Source organism: Nycticebus coucang, chromosome 10 (assembly GCF_027406575.1).
Source record: "Nycticebus coucang isolate mNycCou1 chromosome 10, mNycCou1.pri, whole genome shotgun sequence".
In the NCBI taxonomy this organism is placed as follows: domain Eukaryota; kingdom Metazoa; phylum Chordata; class Mammalia; order Primates; family Lorisidae; genus Nycticebus; species Nycticebus coucang.
This window is the reverse complement of record NC_069789.1, coordinates 62,871,549-62,884,762: the sequence shown is the minus strand read 5'-3', so window position 1 is coordinate 62,884,762 and position 13,214 is coordinate 62,871,549. Positions and strand designations below refer to the sequence as shown.

Here is a 13,214-nt window from a genome sequence, read left to right as displayed (position 1 = left end):
TTTACTTCCATATTTATACACACCTCCAGGAGTCACAGTTTAATGACATGGAAATGACTTCTATACACTGCTAGAAATATGATCACAACTGAACATAAGCCAATGTAGTCAAATCTTCAACTCACAAACTAGTTTCCCTCCAGGGTCCATGTGTGATGTGGTTATAAGTTGAAAATATTGTCCCCCAGAAATTATTAGAAATATTGGTTGTAATTTCAGGCCAGTAAATAAAAATCATAATGGAGACCCATGCTTTATGTATTATATGTGTGTATACATAGTACACACATATATACTAGTGCAGATTTGGTTGGTATACGGTAGTTGAGAGTCAGGTAATACACAAGAAAGGAATAAGGATTTACTTCCTCTTTTCCAACTTGCAAAATCCTCTCTCTAGTCAAAATGCACATTCTTTCAATGTAGTTTGCCTTATTTAAAAAGCATTTAAGAAGCATTTCATCCTCACAATATTAGGAGAAATTATTTTGATTTTACACCTGAAAAAACAATGAATCAGAAAACTTGAAAGTTTGTCTAAGATAAAACTGTCAGAAGTGGTAGAGATTCAAAATTCACATTGGTCTGACTTTCAACCAAGTCAAACAAACACAGTACAATTTATGTACACTAATGTGTGAATGATGGTCTTTCTTCACGTGGTCTCCAGATTCCCAAACTGCCATATCCAAAGGCTTCTTTTCAGTCCTTATCTGAGGCATTTGATATTGTATATTAATCTCTTTCTTGGCTACCATAATAACTAGATGGTATTTTCCTCCAACTTTTTCTTATCGTTCCCCTGAATCTGATGCCTTTTCTGGCCTCTCTACTTCTATCAGATCAGAGACTATGTTTTATTTTCCCTAAGGTTAAATTAACCACATTCTTCTGTTATTATACCATATATTTCCCTCTGAGAATTACAATCACGCCTTTATTTCAATTATTATCCATGGATGGATGATTACAAATCTTATCTTTAGGCTAGATTTGTGTGTTCTAGAACTTGCTTTCAAAAACTTACTAGAAGTTTTCACCTAGATACACCATAATTACCTCAAATAAAATGATATTCAACATTAAATATATTTTCTTTCCCTAAGACACAGTTCAATCTCTCGGAAAACTAATAGATTTTACTAAGAAAAAAATAGCAAAATAAGGGAGTATCTTTTAAGAAATGTTAAAATAGAAGTAAACATAGGTTTCAAGAGGTTCAGAAAGAGAAGGCATTTAATTTAGACAGGATGTTAGCTTTTCTTCTTATAGTCTCATCACTTTGTACATCCATAAAAGCTGTGGCCAATAATCAGAAATATAAAGAATCAGAAATAAACAGACTAGGAGAATCCAATCAAGTGGTGATAGAAACTGTGAAACTGCGCATTGCATGGTCAGCAGAATCTCATCCATGAAAGTGGTGAAAGTTATAATAGTTTAGGAAACATTGGATAAGGGAATAGACTCAAGACATATAGGTTGAAAAAGGAAGGTTTGATACTGTATATTAATTTCTCTTTCTTGGAGGTTATAGATTTGGTGTTTCTTTTTGTCACGGAGACTACAAAATTGTTCAGTATGTCCATTGATACTCAAGATAAAACAGTAGCCACATCTTCTTTCCAAACACAAATCCCATATCCAGAAACATTCAGCTTACTCAAAGTGGCAACCATGTTATAGTCACTGATGTTGACCTAGCAACCTTAGGTCATCTAATGCAACAAGTCTATTTTTCTTAATGGATAAATGTCTGGAGACATTTGGAAATAAATACATCAATTATAACGCAGATGACTCCCATATTACTAATAATTTTGTGTTAAATTGAGAATAATCCATATTTGTTAAAGTATTTGTAATATTTAACAAAAGAGCTATTAGAGAATTTGACAGATAAGTTAAAATGTATTTGGGAACTCAGTTAACTTTGCTAATTGTGTCAAATCTTTTTTTAATTTAAATTTTATTTTCTAAGTTTACTTTATTAGAATTTTAAAATATTGTTTAAAGTACTTGAAAAGGTTTTATTATTCAGGTTATATATTTTTTCAATTATGTATTTGAAATAGTAAGATATATTAGCTTTACAAATTCTTTTAAATATTTAAGGGAATTCCAATTACTAAATTCAAAAAAAAGATCAATTTTTAAGAAGATATAATCCATTTAACTTAAGATAATCAAATAGACAAAAAGAAAATATAAAATTATAAAATAGATTACCAAACCTTATAAGTGAAATACAAATTCTCAGGGAAAAACATTTTAATTTTAACAAAAATTTAAATTAATTTAAACAACTACAAGTAGTTTTGTTTGCACACAAGCTAATCTTTGACATAGTAAAACTTATTTTGATAATTATAAAGGTTTGTCGTAGAGGAATGCTCCAAAATGAAAGACTAGAGGATTTTCTCACCATCCTCTCCCAGGAAAATTGGTGAAAAATGCAACCAGCTGCCACCATCTAGATTGTCCCACTCAGAAATAGTGTTGTAAGGGCAGAGAGTAGAAGTATGAAAAACCAGAAGCAAAAAAAAAGCAAGTGAATGGGAATGTGATGACTCAGGAGCAGAGTCTGCACATGGAATCACTAGGGGATATGGGCCTCTAGAAAATCACCACCAGCTCTCTGCAGGGTTGGGCCAGGAAGTGAACCAAATCCTGGTTGGATCTGTCCCAGGTAGAGGGTGTGGAGTGGGGTGAATAGGAGCAGTGGACCCACTGGACTATTGGGTGTCACTGTGCACATGTGACAGCCCTTTGTTGTTCTCAACCTTTGTAATGCCTCAGTGTATTTTCATTGTTAAAAAGGGATTATGACCCACAGGTTGAGAACCGCTGCTTAGGGAAGGGCCAGAAAGGGAGAGGGCCGTCCCACAACTTCTATGGGAGGGAAACAGTAATTTACAGCTAGGTGCTTTCCTCACAGAGCACAAGAGAGTCTGGGTATGGGATCTGGTGAGTGGACTAACAAGTACTGGGGAGAGAGCGGCCTGCAACCCAACTTCAGTGAGACATGAGGTGGAGGGTGTGCAGAGATAGCCAAGTACTTAATTCAGCTAATACCCATGTGTCCTTATGGGCTCTATGCTTGGTGTAGCTTCCAGGAACTCTGTGGCTGACGAGCTGTGTGGCCAGCTTTGGCTTCAACCTCCAAGCTGAGGCAGTCAGTCATCTTTGGGCTGATCCAACAGCTCCACCAAACAGATCAGGAAGATCCTGCCCTCCCCATCTTTCCTCACCTTCCTTCTATCTTTGGGTCCTACTGGAATAATGGAGGCACAATCCCTGCCCCAGCACAAACATCTAACCAGGTCAGAAACAAGGATGCACCATCCTTAAATGTCTAGTGTACCCTCCAGATGAGTTGAAGAAGCTCAGACAATCTACCATCTTCACTCCAGAAGCAGCTGTTTCTGTTGACACTGAAGCACCACCTAGTGCCCTCGCTCAAAAAACAAACAAAAAAATTAACTGTCTGGGATAGCTAAAAGGATCATAGTAACTGTGATTAATTTTTTTTTCTTTTTTCCTTTTGTTTTCTCTTCCAGGCCACCAAAGAGAGTTGTATTAACCACTATGTTTGTTTTTTTATTTTCTTTTCTTCTCTGATTCTTTTTTCTTTTTTAAATTTCTCTTTTTTATTTCATTATTTGTTCTTTCTTTCTTTTTTCTTCTTTTTTTCCTGTGCCATAGGGTCATTTCAAATCCATCAGAGTTAAAAAAGAATAAAGGAGGTTTGACACCTGTAACTCAGCAGCTAGGGCACTGGCCACATACACCACGGTTGACAGGTTTGAACCCAGCCAGGCCTGTGAAACAACAATGACAACAACAACAACAAAATATAGCCTGGCATTATGGAAGGCACCTGTATGTAGTCCCAGCTACTTGGGAGGCTGAGGCAAGAGAATCACTTAAGGCCAAGAGTTTGAGGTTGCTGTGAGTTGTGATGCCATGGCACTCTACTGAGGGTGACACAATAAGACTCTGTCTCAAAAAAAAAAAAAAAAGAAAAGAAAAGAAAGGATAAAACACAGAGCAGAAAGTTGGGGAAAGAAAAGAAGAAAAAGAAGAAGCCACACGTGAGGAGAAATCAGCAAAAAGTCCTCAGACAACACAAAGACCCAGAATAAATCAACACTCCCAAGAGATCACAGGGGAGCTACCACAAAAGATTCTGATTATAAAGAAATTGTGGAAATAACAGAAATGGAATTCAGATTATAAGTGGAAAAATTATACAACAAGAAATATCTTGGATTTCAATAATATATAAGTAGACCAATAAGAAAAAAAGTCCAACAGAGTTCTCATCACTGATGAAAACTTTTGGTTGTGGAGAGCATGGAACAGGAAGACCTAAGATTAAAAAGGAAAAAAACTCAAAAATCTCCCATAAAATGAGAAAGTATAACATTAAATGCCAAAAACTGTACTCAGGTCTAAGACTTGGTCATTCACAACAATGGCTTTGGAAAGGGGGCTATAAAGTAATCAGGTTATGACCCATTTTGGGAGGGGAGACAAGATGGCGGACTGAAGCCAGCTTTCAACAAAGGCTCCCGTCCAGAAGGAGAGTTAAGGGACAGGAATTTAGTAAGTATCCTGGTGGACTTGAGCCTCACCAAGAGAGAAGGCTGAAGAACGCACATCAACACCGCTGAGGCAAGTTGTGATCACAAGGACGCAAACAAAAGGTACAAAATCCACCACCAAGCCGACGGGAGTCCCCCTCCCCCATGAGACCGGCTCGAGAGCCCCATAATTGAACAAGCGGGCAGAAATTAAAGGCCCTCCCACTACACTCCACGGGAGAGACCTTCTAAAAACTGGACCTACCTCCCCTACTGGGGTGCCGTGGCCTTCTCCTGCCAGACATAGGGCTGAATAAAACTTTGGGAATCCTTTGCCGGCAACCCTGAATCCCCGGCGCTCCCCTCCCGCCCACTGAGGTCTGGAGGGCTGTCCCCCAGGACTTCGGATCCTTGGGTGATTTCTCAAGGGGAGTGGACAGTCCCCTTGAGTGCGACTGGTCAGCATTGACTCTGAGGCGCGCCGAGTGAGGAGAGGGCGCCGGACTGAGGGGGAGTCACGCCTCGCGGCACTTCCCTGCGGTGCAGTGCAGCAACCCTCCCCGGGCATACGGGGCCCAAGACTGAATCAGACTCTGGCCTCCCCGCTGAGAGCTGAGAACCCCTACTCTCACTCGGGGTCTGAGGGCCTATCCCCCAGGAGTTCGGCTCCTTGGGTGATTTCTCGAGGGGAGTGCACAGTGCCTGAGCTGCGTCAGGTCAGCGCTGACTCTGGGACACGTGAGCGAGGAGAGGGCACTCTGCTGAGGGGAAATCAAGCCTTGGCAGCACTTCCCTGCGGTGCAGTGCAGGAGCCCTCCCCGGACCGTAGTATTGCGTGAAACTGAATGAAACTCTAGCTTCCCCCCGCCCCACTCCCAATCGGGGTCTGGGGGCCCATCCCCCAAGAGTTCTGATTCTTGGGGGATCTCTTAAGGGGTGTGGACCCAGCACAAACTGCGGCCGCTCAGTGCTGACTCTGGGGCGCGGGACAGAGGAGAAAAGGGTCGCCTGAGTGCCCACACCAGAGCAGCAGTTCCCTGGAGGTAGATCAACAGCCGTTTTTTCTTTAACGGCAGAACGCTCACTTCTGGATATTCTGAGGCCACACCCCCTGTCTCCCTGGGCAACCAGAGGAGGCCACCGGTGACACGGCTCACAAACCCGGAAGCCTCCAGGGCGGGGCTGACCCAGAGAGGTGTTCAGACGCAATTCTCCAGCAGCAAAGACGTTTGAACTCAAAACAGCCCGTCTCCTGTAGACGACGACAGGAACAGAGACAGAACCTCACAAAGTTGTCTGTACTGTTCTGTTCTGTTAGCAGCATGCATCAGGGACGGGGCTAAGCCTGAGTGAACACCTCCTTCTCATCACCTGCATCAAACACTCAAAGATGTCAGGCCCCATCTCCTCCTGCTAGATAGCGGCAGTATGCGGGGGCCTGGCAGACTTCCTTGCGATTCAGGCAGGTGCAAACCCCTGGAGTGTCTGTTCACTGCAGGCAACTGGGTTAGCCATCTGCAGAGATACCAGTGACTGGGTCCGACGGAGGGGCAAAGTGGGGAAGGAGACGTCAACCTTCCCAGACTGCTCTGTTTCCTGGGTGGCTCCTCCTGACTCCACGCTGCACTGGGGTGAGCTGTGTCAGAGGAGTCACCAGGCCCCTGTGATCCAGTTCCCAGAGACCTCTTGAACCCTTCCACCCGAGACAAGTGCCGATTGAGACAGTTGATTCGGACCTTTTGAACTGGGCTAATAGACTGAGGACTTTTCAGGCGGTGCCCTGGGTGTGCGATTGTAGGAAGGTTTGATTCTCCTTTTCCAACTGTGGCCAGAGGTGGGCAGGCAGGGTGAATTAATTGCTGATTTTTCCATACAGCTGAGACTTCAAGCCAGAGTAGAAGTTGCAATAGGATCGAACAGAAACCAGCTGAAAACAAGACAGAACCACTTTGCTCCACCACACCAGACAGGGCCCCAGTTTCTCAGGCCACAACACTGTACAGGCCCTCGATAAAACCCCAGGGGAAAAACCAAAGGGAGTAAACCATGGGGCGGAATCAGCGGAAAAACTCTGGTAACATGAATAACCAGAATAGATCAACCCCCCCAAGAAAAGATACGGCAGATGTGATTGAAGATCCCATTCATAAACAACTGGCTGAGATGTCAGAAGTCGAATTCAGAATTTGGTTTGCAGACAAGATTAATAAAATGGAATTAGGAATTCGAGGAGAAATTCAAAAATTGTCTCAAGAATTCAACGAATTTAAAGGCAAAACCACCAAAGACTTAGACACACTGAAACAAGAACTTACAGCCCTCAAAGATATGAAAAATACAGTAGAATCCCTCAGTAACAGAATGGAGCAAGCAGAAGAAAGGATTTCTGACATTGAAGATAAAGTCTTCGAACGCTCCCAATCTCTCAAAGAGGAAGAGAAATGGAGAGCAAAAACGGATCACTCACTCAGAGAGCTCTCAGATAATTCGAAAAAAAACAACATAAGGGTTATAGGAATTTCGGAGAATGATGAGGTAGCTGCCAAGGACACAGAGGCCCTTCTACATGAAATTATGAAAGAAAATTTTCCAGACATGCCTAGAGAATCTGAAATTCAGATAGCAGACAGCTTCAGAACCCCAGCACGATTCAACCCCAATAAGCCATCTCCCAGACATATCATAATTAGCTTCACTAAAGTTAACATGAAAGAGAAGATTCTCAAAGCAGCCCGGCGAAAGAAAACTATAACATACAAAGGTAAGAATATTAGAATAACTGCAGATCTCTCTGCTGAAACTTTTCAAGCAAGAAGAGGCTGGTCATCAACTTTTAATCTCCTAAAGCAAAAAAACTTTCAACCCAGGATCTTGTATCCAGCTAAACTGAGTTTCATCTATGATGGAGAAATTAAATACTTCAATGACATTCATATGTTGAAAAAATTTGCCATAAGTAAACCAACTCTTCAGGATGTTCTCAGACCTATCCTCCACAATGACCAACCCAATCCTATACCACAAAAGTAAACTCACTCAGAAACTTCGGATCATACTCCAACTTCCACACTGGCGAAAGGATTAAAAATGTCCACTGGACCTTTGAAAAACTCGATACCCAAAATTCCACCAGACTTATCAATACTCTCCATCAATGTGAATGGCTTAAACTGTCCTCTAAAGAGGCATAGGTTAGCTGACTGGATACAAAAACTCAAGCCAGATATTTGTTGCATACAAGAGTCACATCTCAACTTAAAAGACAAATACGGACTCAGGGTGAAAGGATGGTCATCCATATTTCAGGCAAATGGTAATCAGAAAAAAGCAGGTGTTGCAATTTTATTTGCAGATACAGTAGGCTTTAAACCATCAAAAGTAAGGAAGGACAAGAATGGTCACTTCATATTTGTTAAGGGTAATACTCAATATGACGAGATCTCAATTATTAATATCTATGCACCCAACCAGAATGCACCTCAATTTATAAGAGAAACTCTAACAGACATGAGTAACTTGATTTCCTCCAGCTCCATAATCGTTGGAGATTTCAACACTCCCTTGGCAGTGTTGGATCGATCCTCCAGAAAGAAGCTGAGCAAAGAAATCTTAGATTTAAACCTAACCATCCAATATTTAGATTTAGCAGACATCTACAGAACATTTCATCCCAACAAAACTGAATACACATACTTCTCATCAGCCCACGGAACTTACTCCAAAATTGATCACATTTTAGGTCACAAGTCTAACCTCAGTAAATTTAAAGGAATAGAAATTATTCCATGCATCTTCTCGGACCATCATGGAATAAAACTTGAATTGAGTAACAACAGGAATCTGCATACCCATACAAAAACATGGAAGTTAAATAACCTTATGCTGAATGATAGCTGGGTCAGAGATGAGATTAAGAAAGAAATCACCAATTTTTTGGAACAAAATGACAATGAAGACACAAGCTATCAGAACCTCTGGGACACTGCAAAGGCAGTTCTAAGAGGGAAATTTATAGCACTGCAAGCCTTCCTCAAGAGAACGGAAAGAGAGGAAGTTAACAACTTAATGGGACATCTCACGCAACTGGAAAAGGAAGAACATTCCAACCCCAAACCCAGTAGAAGAAAAGAAATAACCAAAATTAGAGCAGAATTAAATGAAATTGAAAACAAAAGAATAATACAACAGATCAATAAATCAAAAAGCTGGTTTTTTGAAAAGGTCAATAAAATAGATAAACCTCTGGCCAACCTAATCAGGAAAAAAAGAGTAAAATCTCTAATATCATCAATCAGAAACAACAAAGACGAAATAACCACAGACTCATCAGAAATCCAAAAAATCCTTAATGAATATTACAAGAAACTTTATTCTCAGAAATATGAAAATCTGAAGGAAATAGACCGATACTTGGAAGCACGCCACCTTCCAAGACTTAACCAGAATCAAGTGGAAATGTTGAACAGACCCATATCAAGTTCAGAAATAGCATCAACTATACAAAACCTCCCTAAAAAGAAAAGCCCAGGACCAGATGGTTTCACGTCAGAATTCTACCAAACCTTTAAAGAGGAATTAGTACCTATATTACTCAACCTGTTCCAAAATGTAGAAAAAGAAGGAAGACTACCCAACACGTTCTATGAAGCAAATATCACCCTGATCCCCAAACCAGGAAAAGACCCAACAAGAAAAGAAAATTATAGACCAATATCACTAATGAATATAGATGCAAAAATATTCAACAAGATCCTAACAAACAGAATCCAACAACACATCAAACAAATTATACATCATGACCAAGTTGGTTTTATCCCAGGGTCTCAAGGCTGGTTCAATATACGTAAATCTATAAATGTAATTCAGCACATAAACAAATTAAAAAACAAAGACCATATGATTCTCTCAATTGATGCAGAAAAAGCTTTTGATAATATCCAGCATCCCTTCATGATCAGAACACTCAAGAAAATTGGTCTAGAAGGGACTTTTCTTAAACTGATAGAGGCCATCTACAGCAAACCCACAGCCAATATCATATTGAATGGAGTTAAATTGGAATCATTTCCACTCAGATCAGGAACCAGACAAGGCTGCCCATTGTCTCCATTGCTTTTCAACATTGTAATGGAAGTTTTAGCCACCGCAATTAGGGAAGAAAAGGCGATCAAGGGTATCCATATAGGGTCAGAAGAGATCAAACTCTCGCTCTTCGCAGATGATATGATTGTGTATCTGGAAAACACTAGGGACTCTACTACAAAACTCCTAGAAGTGATCAAGGAATACAGCAGCGTCTCAGGTTACAAAATCAACATTCATAAATCGGTAGCCTTTATATACACCAACAACAGTCAAATTGAAAAAGCAGTTAAGGACTCTATCCCATTCACAGTAGTGCCAAAGAAGATGAAATATTTGGGAATTTACCTAACAAAAGACGTGAAAGATCTCTATAAAGAGAACTATGAAACTCTAAGAAAAGAAATAGCTGAAAATGTTAACAAATGGAAAAACATACCATGCTCATGGCTAGGAAGAATCAACATTATCAAAATGTCCATACTACCCAAAGCAATATATAATTTCAACGCACTCCCTATTAAAGCTCCACTGTCATATTTTAAAGATCTTGAAAAAACATTACTTAGTTTTATATGGAATCAGAAAAAACCTCGAATAGCCAAGACAATACTCAGAAATAAAAACAAAACAGGAGGAATCACATTACCAGACCTCAGACTTTACTACAAATCGATAGTGATCAAAACAGCATGGTATTGGCACAAAAACAGAGAAGTAGATAACTGGAATAGAATAGAGAACCAAGAGATGAATCCAGCTACTTACCGCTATTTGATTTTTGACAAGCCAATTAAAAACATTCAGTGGGGAAAAGATTCCCTATTTAACAAATGGTGCTGGGTGAACTGGCTGGCAACCTGCAGAAGACTGAAATTGGACCCACACCTTTCACCATTAACTAAGATAGACTCTCATTGGATTAAAGATTTAAACTTAAGACATGAAACTATAAAAATACTAGAGGAGAATGCAGGGAAAACCCTTGAAGAAATTGGTCTGGGTGAGTATTTCATGAGGAGAACCCCCCGGGCAATTGAAGCAGCTTCAAAAATACACTACTGGGACTTGATCAAACTAAAAAGCTTCTGCACAGCTAAGAACACAGTAAGCAGAGCAAGCAGACAGCCCTCAGAATGGGAGAAGATATTTGCAGGGTATAACTCTGACAAAGGTTTAATAACCAGAATCCACAGAGAACTCAAACGCATCAGCAAGAAAAAAACAAGGGATCCCATCTCAGGCTGGGCAAGGGATTTGAAGAGAAACTTCTCTGAAGAAGACAGGCGCACGGCCTTCAGACATATGAAAAAATGCTCATCATCTTTAATCATCAGAGAAATGCAAATCAAAACTACTTTGAGATATCATCTAACTCCAATGAGACTAGCCTATATCACAAAATCTCAAGACCAGAGATGTTGGCGTGGATGCGGAGAAAAGGGAACACTTCTGCACTGCTGGTGGGAATGCAAATTAATACATTCCTTTTGGAAAGATATATGGAGAACACTCAGAGATCTAAAAATAGATCTGCCATTCAATCCTGTAATTCCTCTGCTGGGCATATACCCAGAAGACCAAAAATCACAACATAACAAAGATATTTGTACCAGAATGTTTATTGCAGCCCAATTCATAATAGCTAAGTCATGGAAAAAGCCCAAGTGCCCATCGATCCACGAATGGATTAATAAATTGTGGTATATGTATACCATGGAATACTATGCAGCCTTAAAGAAAGATGGAGACTTTACCTCTTTCATGTTTACATGGATGGAGCTGGAACATATTCTTCTTAGTAAAGTATCCCAAGAATGGAAGAAAAAATACCCAATGTACACAGCCCTACTATGAAACTAATTTGGGACTCTCACATGAAAGCTATAACCCAGCTACAACTTAACAATAGGGGGAAGTGGGAAAGGGGGGTGTGTGGGTAGAGGGAGGGGAATCGGTGGGATCACACCTGTGGTGCATATTATAGGGGTATTTGCGAAACTTGGTAAATGTGGAATGTAAATGTTTTGGCACAGTAACTGAGATAACGCCGGAAAGGCTATGTTAACCACTGTGATAAAAATGTGTCAAATGGTTTATGAAGTGAGTGTATGATGCCCCATAATCATATCATTGTATACAGTTATGATTTAATAAAAAAATTAAAAAAAAAATAAAGTAATCAGGTTATAAGCAGCAGTTTCAATGAATCATTGCTTCTAGGAAAATTTAGATTAATAGTTGCAAGGGTGGTGCTCCTTGGAAACATAACAGTGGAACATGGAAAACATTCCTCTCTCCCACCACCAATATCATACATTAAATTACTGCATTTCACTAAACTGGAAAAGTGAGTGCTTTTGTCCTAGGATCCTGTTCACTAAATGCATAGAAATGGGGTGTGTAAAAGTGGTTGGACTTATTTTCTAGAAGGAAAACCACAGTGGCTGCCCCAAAAGAGCACCAGGTCCAGTTTAAACTTCTATCAGTTGGTGATGATGGTACTGGAAAAAACCATATTAATCAAACATCATTTGATGGGTGACTTTGAGAAAATGTAGCCACCTGAGGTATTTAGGTCCATCTCCTTGTATTCCACACCAACAAAAGACCCATTAAATTCAATGTATGGGATACAGCTAGTCAGGAGAAATTTGGTGAACTGAGAGGTGGCTATTGTACCACCCAAGCTCAGTATGCCATTATAACGTTTGATGTAACATCAAGACTTAATTACAAGGATGTGCTTAACTGGCATAGACAGCTAATACAAGTCTGTGAAAACATCACCATCGTGTTGTGTGGCAACAAAGTGGGTATTAAGGACAGGAAAGTGAATACCAAATCTATCGCCTTCCACCAAAAGAATTGTCAGTACTACAACATTTCTGTCAAAAGTAATTACAACTTTGAAAAGTCATTCCTCTGGCTTGCTGGAAAGCTCAATGGATAGCCTAACTTAGAGTTTGTTGCCAGGCCTGCGTCTGTCTACCAGAGGTTGTCATACATCCAGTTTGGGCAGCACAACATAAACATGACTTAGAGTTTGCTCAGACAACCTCCCTCCCACATAAAGATGAAGACTTGTAAGAATGAAATGGGAGCCCAGTGTCAGAAGTCTAGTTTTATAGGCTATCCTGTGATGTCAGAGGGGTTACATGTGTGTCACTTTATTATCTAGCAAAATGGAACATGTGATTCTTCTGGGAGGATGCTAAAGAAGGTGAATGGGCTTCTTGGAGTGAATGTGGAAGCTTAAAAAATAACTTCATTGTTTGCACCTGCATACTTAGCTGTTTTGGAACACAGTTAATTCCTTCTTGAGTTTCATATATAAGACTGCTACAATCATATCACAATATTCAGTGGTGCAATCTTTTTTGCTACTGTTATTCTCATTCCTTTGTGTTTAGAATCAGAATAAACTGCAAAGGCAGTCCTAAGAGGGAAATTTATAGCATTGGAAGCCTTCATCAAAAAAACAGAAGGAGAGGAAGCCAACAATTTAATGGATCATCTCAAGCAACTGGAAAAGGAAGAGCATTA

At 40.1% G+C, this 13,214-nt stretch overlaps 1 pseudogene; it reads left to right on the top strand.

Annotated features, from left to right (window-relative positions):
• LOC128596422 (GTP-binding nuclear protein Ran-like) overlaps window positions 1-12,758 on the top strand; it is a 185,079-nt pseudogene extending 172,321 nt beyond the window's left edge.
• Window positions 12,759-13,214: the final 456 nt, after the last annotated feature.